General features: G+C 44.6%; 1 long non-coding RNA gene across 1 annotated transcript in view; it reads left to right on the top strand.

The window, feature by feature from the left end:
* The first annotated feature begins 547 nt into the window (after window positions 1-547).
* LOC115307842 overlaps window positions 548-9,007 on the top strand; it is a 69,241-nt gene continuing 60,781 nt past the window's right edge. Inside the window, exon 1 of the long non-coding RNA XR_003916213.1 lies at window positions 548-833. This is a non-coding gene — a long non-coding RNA (uncharacterized LOC115307842). The remainder of the gene's footprint in view (window positions 834-9,007) is intronic.

Raw genomic sequence — 9,007 nt, 5'->3', positions numbered from 1 at the left:
AGTGATGGCTCTGACTTCACCTGCCTCTGCAAATGAGTCACAGAGTGTTATAAAAAGCGAGGACCTGCCAAGCCTCACTTCTTGGAACTGAGTGGAAATTTCAGCAAGCAGCTGCTCTTTCATTAGTTTATACTTTTCCTCTGCAGGTTCCTTGAAGAGGGCCTGGAATCACAGAAACTTTGCAAAGCTGTCCATACTTGGATAGCAGTGGCTCAATGGAAATGGCTGTTTGGTCTAGACAAGATTCTGATCTTCGTGAGGAATCTTGGTGAAGCCTGGAAGGAGCCTCGGGAACACAATTAAACAGGTGTGTAAGTCTTTCAGGATTGACAATTGAATCCTATCAAAAATCAGGAACAGAACCTTGAAAATCAGATTAGCTCTCCTATGCACTACCTGAATGGAGGCTATTTTCCTATTTCTGATGCTGTCAAAAGATTTATGTTTTCCAGCTTTTCTCTGGAGTCACAAAAGGCAAAAGCTTATTTGAAAGTGAAATCATTGAAAACCGAGGTTCTCGTGGAGCAACTCGATTTTAGGAGGGGAGTGGCTCGTTATGGAAATCACGGCTGTAGCGTGAGGACTTTGGCTACCTGTAAACGTGCCAATAGTATCTGGACACGGGACTATTCCCCTGTGCTGAGTGAAAGACACGTGTAAATGGTCAGAGTCGGAAGGAATGTGGTGCCAGATGGAAACAACATAAACAGCTGGGAGACTTCATCCGGGATTTCAAGCGAGGATGGGAGACTTACATTCTCGCCGTCCACTAGTTCCAAAGGTGGTTTAGATACACCTACTTCTCCGGGGAAGGATTTTGCTTTGGAGCGTCGGTAGGCTTTATCGCGTGGCTTTTTATTTAATATATATATATATATATTTTGGCGAAGGCTTGCGATGACTTTAAACAACTCCCGTATTTCAGCGCCGCTCCGGGGGGAGCTGCTGCTCAGCACCTTTGCGTTTGCGTGAGCTCCCGGTGAGGCGCGGCGGGAAGCGGCAGAGGGGCGAGGCGGCCCCGCACATCGCACAATTTCCCGCGGGCCGGGGCTGGAACGGGGCTTGAGGCTGGAACCGGGGCTGGAACGGGGCGAGGCTGGAACCGGGCTGGAACGGGGCTGAAGGCTGGAGCCGGGTGCTGGAACTCGGGTCCGGGGCGGGCGGCGGGCCGGCAGAGGGCAAGCTCCGGCTACCGCTCTCCGGCCGCTGCTCCCGGTGCCCGGCGCCTGCCCGGCCGCTTTCGGCACTTTGTTGGAGCGGAGGCCCTCCGCGCCCCCGGCCCCTGCCCGCATGCTCGCCGGCGGGCGATGCGGGGGAGCCCCGGGCCGTCGCGGCCCGGAGCCCCGCGGGGCGGCAGGAGGCCTCGGGGGCACAGGTAGGGGCTGGCGGGGCGGGAGAGGGATTTTCCCCCGGCGCCGAGCCCCCCCTTTTGTTCCGCCCCCAAGAGCCGGCGGGGCAGCGCACGGGGTGGGAACGGGGCGAGTTGCGGGGCCGTGACCCTCGCCGGTCCGCGGGGCCGCCGCTTCGGGCAGGGGGGGGCCGAGAACTCCTCCCGGGCTTTTGGGCACGAGCGCCTCGCTGCTGCCGCCGTTCCCCGCCGTGGCTTTATACCCGCGTCCCTCGCCGTGTGTGTAGGTGTGGGTGTGTGTGTGTGTAGGTGTGCGTGTATTTTCCCCCTCCCGCTGCGGTAACGCCGCCGCACCTTGCCCGCGGGGCTCCCACGGGGCTGAGGATCCGCCGGTGCCCTCCTCCTCCTGCCTCACCTTCGACCAGGTGACTTGCCTTTCAGTCCTTATTGTGGTATTTCTTCCCCGGTGTTTGAGCTGGCTTTTCCACCTGTGTTGCTGGTATCGCGCGAAGGGGCAGCTTTCGGGTGAGATATTCCTGTTGCATGCTTGCGTTTCTTCGGTGCTCTCCCCCGCTCTCTTTCGTCTCCCCCGCCGTTTAGCCCTTTCCCTCTATCTGATAACTTTCCCTGGCGTTTTTCCTCCTCCTGCCCCTCTCATCGCCATGACCCGCGCTCCCTGCCAGCGCGCAGGTGACCTGGACACACGATGGAAAACAGGTTCGTGGCATTTTGCGGCATGATCTAAGGTGTTCCTGTCCCCTTGTAACCTCAGTAGGGTTGCACTGTATCCATGAAAAGCTAGGCATCGCAGCTTCCACTAAACCGTAGTTTCAAGCCAGTGAGTAGCAGGCAATAGAAGAAAGGTTGGAACAAGTTTTTCTTAAGGATGTTGGTTGGGAACCGATCCTCCCACTCAGAAATTGCGCTTTGCCTTGGCTAATGGGTCTCGTACCCTCCAGAGCTACAGACGTGCAGTAGTGGTTTGACCTTTTGTGGAGTCTGCTTTGTTTACTTGAGGTGAAGTACTGAAGATAAAAGTCCTGCTGCTCTGCGTTGTGTCTGCTGAAATATTAACCAAATGATGGATCTCACGTGCCTTTGCAGCGTAGATTATATTAATAATTAATAATAATATTAATTATGCCTCTCCATCATCAAAAATAAGGTCCTCCTCCCTTCCTATTGACCATATTCCTTCTTGTTTGTGATTGTGCAATGACTATATGTCAGCTACAAAAGTTGCTTACATGGGAGAACATAAAAACGACCATTTTTGTTGTTAGCAACTGGAAATACTGAATCAGCATTGTGTGTCCCGCCTCCTTTCCATGGAAATGCTGCTACCCTTGCCCTTCGAGAAGAAGCCTCTCCTAGGCCAGGCTGGAAGTGAGTGTGTACCCTCTCAGCGAGCAGTGGGGATTGCAGAGAGCTTACAGGGTTTCCAAGGTGTAAGGGAGACGCAGCCCATCTCCTCTTGATTCACAGTTCACAGTGAGTGTAGCCTCATTAACATGCAGGTATCATCAGGTAATGAGATACTGTGCTCAAGGCTCCACACAAGCAGGTTTGCAGCTGCTGGTTGCTTTTACTGGGAGAGACTGTGGAAATACAAGTGGCTTCGGACTGTAATTGTCCAGCTGGCTTGTATTGTCAAACAACTCATAATGGCTGCAGTATTGAGTTGTGCCTTCTCATAGCTCAGAATGTATGTTTCTGACTGCCTGTAATTTTGGAAGCAGTCAAAGCATCCCATTAGATTTATTTGGAGGGAGGTAACACCCCACAGGCAACGACACCCAGTAGTGATTAGGTGCTGTGTTATTTATAGCAGTAATAGAGAGGGCAAGATTAGGCTAAAGTTACTTCTGCTGAGAAATGTGCGGATGGAAAAAAAAATACAGAATTTTTGCACTTGTTGACAACTAAATTCTGAAAATACGGTTTATTTTCTTTCTATCCATAGTCCAGCTGTAAATGGTAAATCAATCACATTAACTGTGGCATTTTTTTTGTCCTGTGGGTAAAAACTAACATCAAATCTAACATCTGAAGTTAAATAATTGGAGGATCGATGAGGATCAAAATAGTTTAAATATATAAGAACTTCTAAATTACTGTGGTGAGAGAAGACTTGAAGTCCACACGATGAAGGCTGCACTGATAAAGTGTTTGCTAACTTCGATTTCAGTGTCTACCACTTGTTGCCCTTATGCTCCTAGTTACAGTTCCTGCATGTCTTCTCATATGGTGAATGACTGGTCAGTGGTGCGAGGTTTTCTAGAGGACACAGCTTTTAGCTATGCCAGACAGAAAAAGGAAGCCCTTTGGTGTGTGACCCATCCTGAGTCTTCTCTCTCTGAAGTGGGGCTGGTGACCAGAAAGAAAAGACTTAACTCCTCTTAGCTGTGGTGCTTATGGTGCAGTGTGAGTGGCCCCAATTTGTATCTCCATCCAAAAGGAATCGGAAAGTTTCTTTGCTTGTGTGTTTTCTGCACGTGGATGGGTCTGCTTCCACATTTCGTTTGAAACCAGGGTTTCTTCCTGCTTTCTCACTTAACAGCATCTGGTTCTGTATCCCCTCTGTCCATGGGGATTCAGTTTTCATCATTCTAGTCCTGAGCTGGATTCCCAAGGAGGCTAATCAACAGCTCATGGTTAGAAGGCTTTTCACTGATTTTTGTGATGCCTGAAATACCCTTTTTCCTCATGGTAGGGCCATACTTACACAGAACCCATAAAATTAACAGTGAAGTTGGTATATTTTTCAAGGTGAAAATTCAATATATGAGACTCATAGCTTGTTCTCAGTACTAATTCTGTAGTTTTTTCAGTATTAAATCCTTTGCGTTACCAGAAACTAGAATTCCTAGAATACCAGAAACTAGAATTGGAGAGGGATTTATCTGATGCCATTTTATCTTAACTCCAGAGTTGGATTCTGATTTATCTATCGATTTATTCATCCAACATGCTAAATTTCTCGGTTTTGTACAGATCTTGATTTAACTCTGATACCTAGGAATTTCAGTTTTCCAGTCTGGATCCCAAGATTTTACATTTTGCTGGGAACTTCAGTCCTGAACAACTTCTGAGTTTCTCCCTGCGGTGCCCATGGAGGAACTTCGGTTTAAAGTTGTAGGAAGTTTTATCTAAGTCAGTGAGACCGTTTGGGGTGTGTGTAGAAAACATTTGCATAACTATTTATAAAACAGAGCTCTTCAGTCACTGAAATGGAATGTTAAGGTGTCTTTTATAGCTCTTGATACTCAGAGATCCTGCATAATTGCTTGTTCCCTGGTGAAGTTAGTCACAGCCTTCTTGGAAAGACCATGATGATGTGGGAAGAAGCAACCATCACATCTGTTTTGTGGGGAGGGACTTTTTTTTTTCATTTTTTTGTTTCCAATTGCGTGTCAGGGACACTGGGGGGGTAAAAAATGAATCACAAATGGAAATGTTATTAACATTAGCTCTTTAGGATCTGTTTTCATTTTGAGCTGTGACCATAAGCCCACAATCACTAACACATGCCTTTGATTGTAACGTCAGTTTTAGTGAAATTTTTAAATATTAGCCAACTCAGGGCCTTGAATTGCTACTAGTTAAACGCTTCCAGCCCTTTCTTCCCTTTCCTCTCTATGCCACTGTCTCGGTAATTAAAGTTAGGCATGCTGTGAATCTCCACAGGGTTGAGATCTAACGTGGAAATAGCAAATTACAAATTACTTTCTTCGCATTTATTATCTTTGTCTTTTTATGAATAGACTTCAGCAACCTTATGCATTCTGGATAGACAGAGTTAGCAGATGTGTCTAGCCTCAAAGGTTCAGAGTTTTAGTATTTTCCATGAAGTTATCCATTTCTGTGGGATTTTCTGTTGTGCAGTTTTCTGATGCGTGACAGGCATCTTCATTACTGTGGTGACAGGGGATCCTACTTGTCTTTGTTCTTAAAGCCTCACTCACGTTGTTGTTTTGACCAGCCATGGAAATTGTCATGTTCTGTGTAAAACTACAGCAGAAAGCAGGAAATCAAAACCAAACAGTGTGAAACTCTGAGCTGTACAATGGTGAACCCTTTGTAGTGTAATGCTGCAAAACCTTTGAGTATTTCAACAGAATATTTAGAAAAAAAGTCATAAACTTTAGGAATGGTATCTGTTGAGTGAGGGTAGGGATTATGAATGTTCAGTCCTACTAAAAATAGGTTTTGTACAGATAACGTGGTGTTTGGTTTTGGGGGGGATTTGATTTGTGTGTGTTTTGTTGTTTTTGTTTTCTTTTTAAGAATGCGTTGGGTTTAGATGAGATAGAGGATTTGTCTTTTAATAATCCAAAATGTTACAGCTTAAGCATTTTCTGGATTTCATAGATTAGCACTGCAGGTAAGGGAACATCCAATTTCTTTCAAGACTTCCATAAGCACAGAGGAATTGTGTTCAGCTGACTTAGTGGTGAAGCTGCCAGAGCTGGTTCTTGGGGTGGGGGGCTGGAGGGTGCTGTAGCTGCTGGATGCTACAGGCTAAATCTACTGCAAGAGTTTCACTGTAAGCCTTAATGTCTGTAGCCCAGGAATGTTTGTAACTGGAAGGTAAGGGGATGACTCCTGGGGATTTGTGTCTATTACTTTCATTTCTGCTCCTACATCTAAAAGCATTTTTAAAGATGGACCAAGTAGAAAAACAGGCACAGGGCTTGCTGCTTCTCCCATCAATACTCCCTTCTCCTCCCACTCACTTTCCGGCAATTGTCCCAACTGCAAATTGAAGCTGAAAGTGAGGTGTTTGCAGTACCTGTTTGTTGCTCATTAGATAGGCCCAGACCCATTAGGAAACGGTATTTAACGTGCCACACCTTCCCGAAACAGCTCCATAAATATTGATCTAAAAATCATGTGAAATACACGAGATCACAGAAGGCCATTTGCCCTTCAATACTTGCAGATACCTGGTGACATACAGGATTACCCCAATTTTATTGATGTTTTAACTTTAAGTAGACTTCGATGCTGCTGTGATTTGTTCCCTTAACGCTCCTAGTGAATTTTATTTCACCTGAAACGTGAACTTTGTTTAATGAGCACTTTCTTTCATTCTGGGGCATTTGAGAGGGCTTAAATCATCCCTCTGAATGCTCCTTTCATGAAGACTGAAGACTCTGCTCTTCATTCTCATGTACTCTTCCTTCTTTTGATACTTTAGCTCTTTTTGCTTGGTTTCAAAGTGTGTCTGAGGTGTTGTCTTCTCTATTTCCTGAGTCAAAGGTCTCTTTGTTTACAGTGTAAATTATAATTTGGAGTAAATAGCCTTGAGAAAGCCTTAATTTTCTAACCCATAAGGGAGTTAACACTTGGTGTTTTGGGGAGTTAAGTATCTGGTTAATGCAGAGATTCATCAGATTCAGCAGAATCCCAGTGTACATCATAGAAATATTTTTGAATGCCCAGTTCTGTTATTCAGAGCATGTGAATGTGAACCTTTGTACAAAGAGGGAGACATTCATCTTGTTTGTTGAGTTTTTCATGTAGCTGAGTGCATTTGACAGTGATCTAGCAAAGATAATGCAATGAAACTGAGTTACATCATGAGGAGTTTGTGATATCAAGTTGTAATAAAATTCAGCTTGATGATCTGCTGTGCAATTTTAAAAATTACATGAAAAAGTCAACCTTTTATAGTTGTACCTCTGAAGTAATTTTCAGCTTTGTACATATCTTGAGAAGCCAGTGAGTGTATTATACTGCCTTCAGTTGGAGATATAAATATACATCTATATTTCACATTCAGAATTGGGTAGCAGGCTCTGTATTTACATATATGTTTTCTTTTTCCATGTCATCTCAGACTCGCTTTTCCCAAAGTGGAATTACTTATTCTCTTCACTTCTAGGATTATTTATTGCTTGGTGATCTTCCTGTGCTCTCACAACCTCAGTGTAGTGTTGGTTTCATCTTTCTGTTTCTTTTTCTTCCTGTATTCAAGGATAAAGACTTGTCCAGGGGTGAGGGCAGAGGGGTGGGAGGGTGGGGTCTGTTTCTGTTTTAGCTGCAAACTTCGTTTCAGGTAATAAATCCCAACTAACTGGTCATTAGCCTCGTGGTGCTATCTCACACACAGGGGGCAGGACAGGGGAAGGAATCTGGACTTTGCACCTCAGTGTCCATTAGGTAAGTCAACCCTGTGTGACCTCTGCCAAGAAACAAACACAGCTTCTCCACTGCAGTCACAGTTTCCCTTCTCATGGTTGCTTTAGGGATAATGGACTGCTGGATTTTGAGCTTTACCTTCAGCTTGGTCTCACTTCCCCCTGCTCAGCCTGCCCCCTGGCTCAGCTATTACTGTTTTCCTTCCTCCTTCACTTGCCTGAGTCATGTTCCTCCACCATCTTCTGTATTCTGATCCATCCTACACTTGAGTTTTGATGTAGCTTTAGTCTCCTGTTGTTTGCTTTTTTAATTTTTTTATTTATTTATTTAACCCCTAAGTTTTCCCTACTCTTTTTGTTTTGCATCACTCTTTAATTGCACTTCATGCCACTCCTTGCAGTAAAGCTTTTCTCTTACTCACAAACCAACTCTTTTTCCCCTTTTGTGTCATTAGTCTTTATTCCAGTGTCTTTTGAAAAGTATTTCAGACCTATAGATCCCAGTGGGGAATATTGCATTTGAAATTACATGGGTAGTCAAGTCTTTGTGGGTTAGAGTTTTATAAGTAACGTCTTCTTTAAAGGTTGAACGCTGTGTATTTTGTCTAGGCAATAATTTTAAGCTCTCTTGAAGCAGTTCTAGAGCTCAAGACCTGAATGGGAGCTGTTAGAGTGTGTGTAGGCATTTGTTTTCCCTATGTGAGTGAGGTGTCTAATACACACAAAAAACTCTGTTCAATAAATGTCTTACTGAGTATGAATGTGAGATCTCAGAAGTGCCTTCAGTACGTGGTGGAATTTTTTGTTCTCTGCTTAGGTTTTAAAGTTTTTCTCACTTCTGTATGAAAGCTAAATGTCAACATGGAAGGAAACAGAAGGATTCATATCTGCCTTAAGTAGTGACAGAGCAACATATTGCCCTGGGGGAGAACCAGGTTGCCCTTGAGTCCCAGTCTTGGTGGCGACCACTTGAAATCATAATTTTGTGCAGCTTGTCAAGTGTTTGACTTCTGCAGAGGGACTTGTGGACTTCCAGGCTGGGGGTCTGGCAGGTGGAATGATCCCACTGGCCTGTGCAATCCAGCCTTTTGTGCTCCACAGTGGCTTAGGGCAGCTGGCAGCAGGGAGCTGTGTCTTCCCAGGGACAGGGTTTGCTGATTTTTTTTTTATTATTATTATTTTTTTTTTGAGGGGGTGGATGCTCAGAGCATGAGAGTTTATGTCCCACTGGATTCTTTGAGTATTTTAAGCTGTACTTTTATAACTCTGAAAGTTCTAACTGTCCCAACATCTCCATTTCCTTTTTTTAAATAATCTAAGAACCTAGATTTTGGAAACAGCTGTTTTGTCTCTTTGCCTCAGTTTTCCTGTTAATAAACAAAAAAAGTATCTGTCTCTTAGGAGTTCTGTGAGGCTTAATAAGCAAATGTTTATACAGCCTTTTGAAGATATAAAGCATCATATAAATGCTAAGTAGTATTATTATTGCCACCAGCTGCTTTGTTGTAATTGTAGT

The sequence above is a fragment of the Manacus vitellinus genome, unplaced genomic scaffold (genome assembly GCF_001715985.3).
Source record: "Manacus vitellinus isolate BGI_N305 unplaced genomic scaffold, ASM171598v3 scaffold_5_pilon, whole genome shotgun sequence".
NCBI classification, from domain to species: Eukaryota; Metazoa; Chordata; class Aves; order Passeriformes; family Pipridae; genus Manacus; species Manacus vitellinus.
Note: the sequence above shows the minus strand (reverse complement) of the source record. Positions and strands in the feature narration are given on the sequence as shown.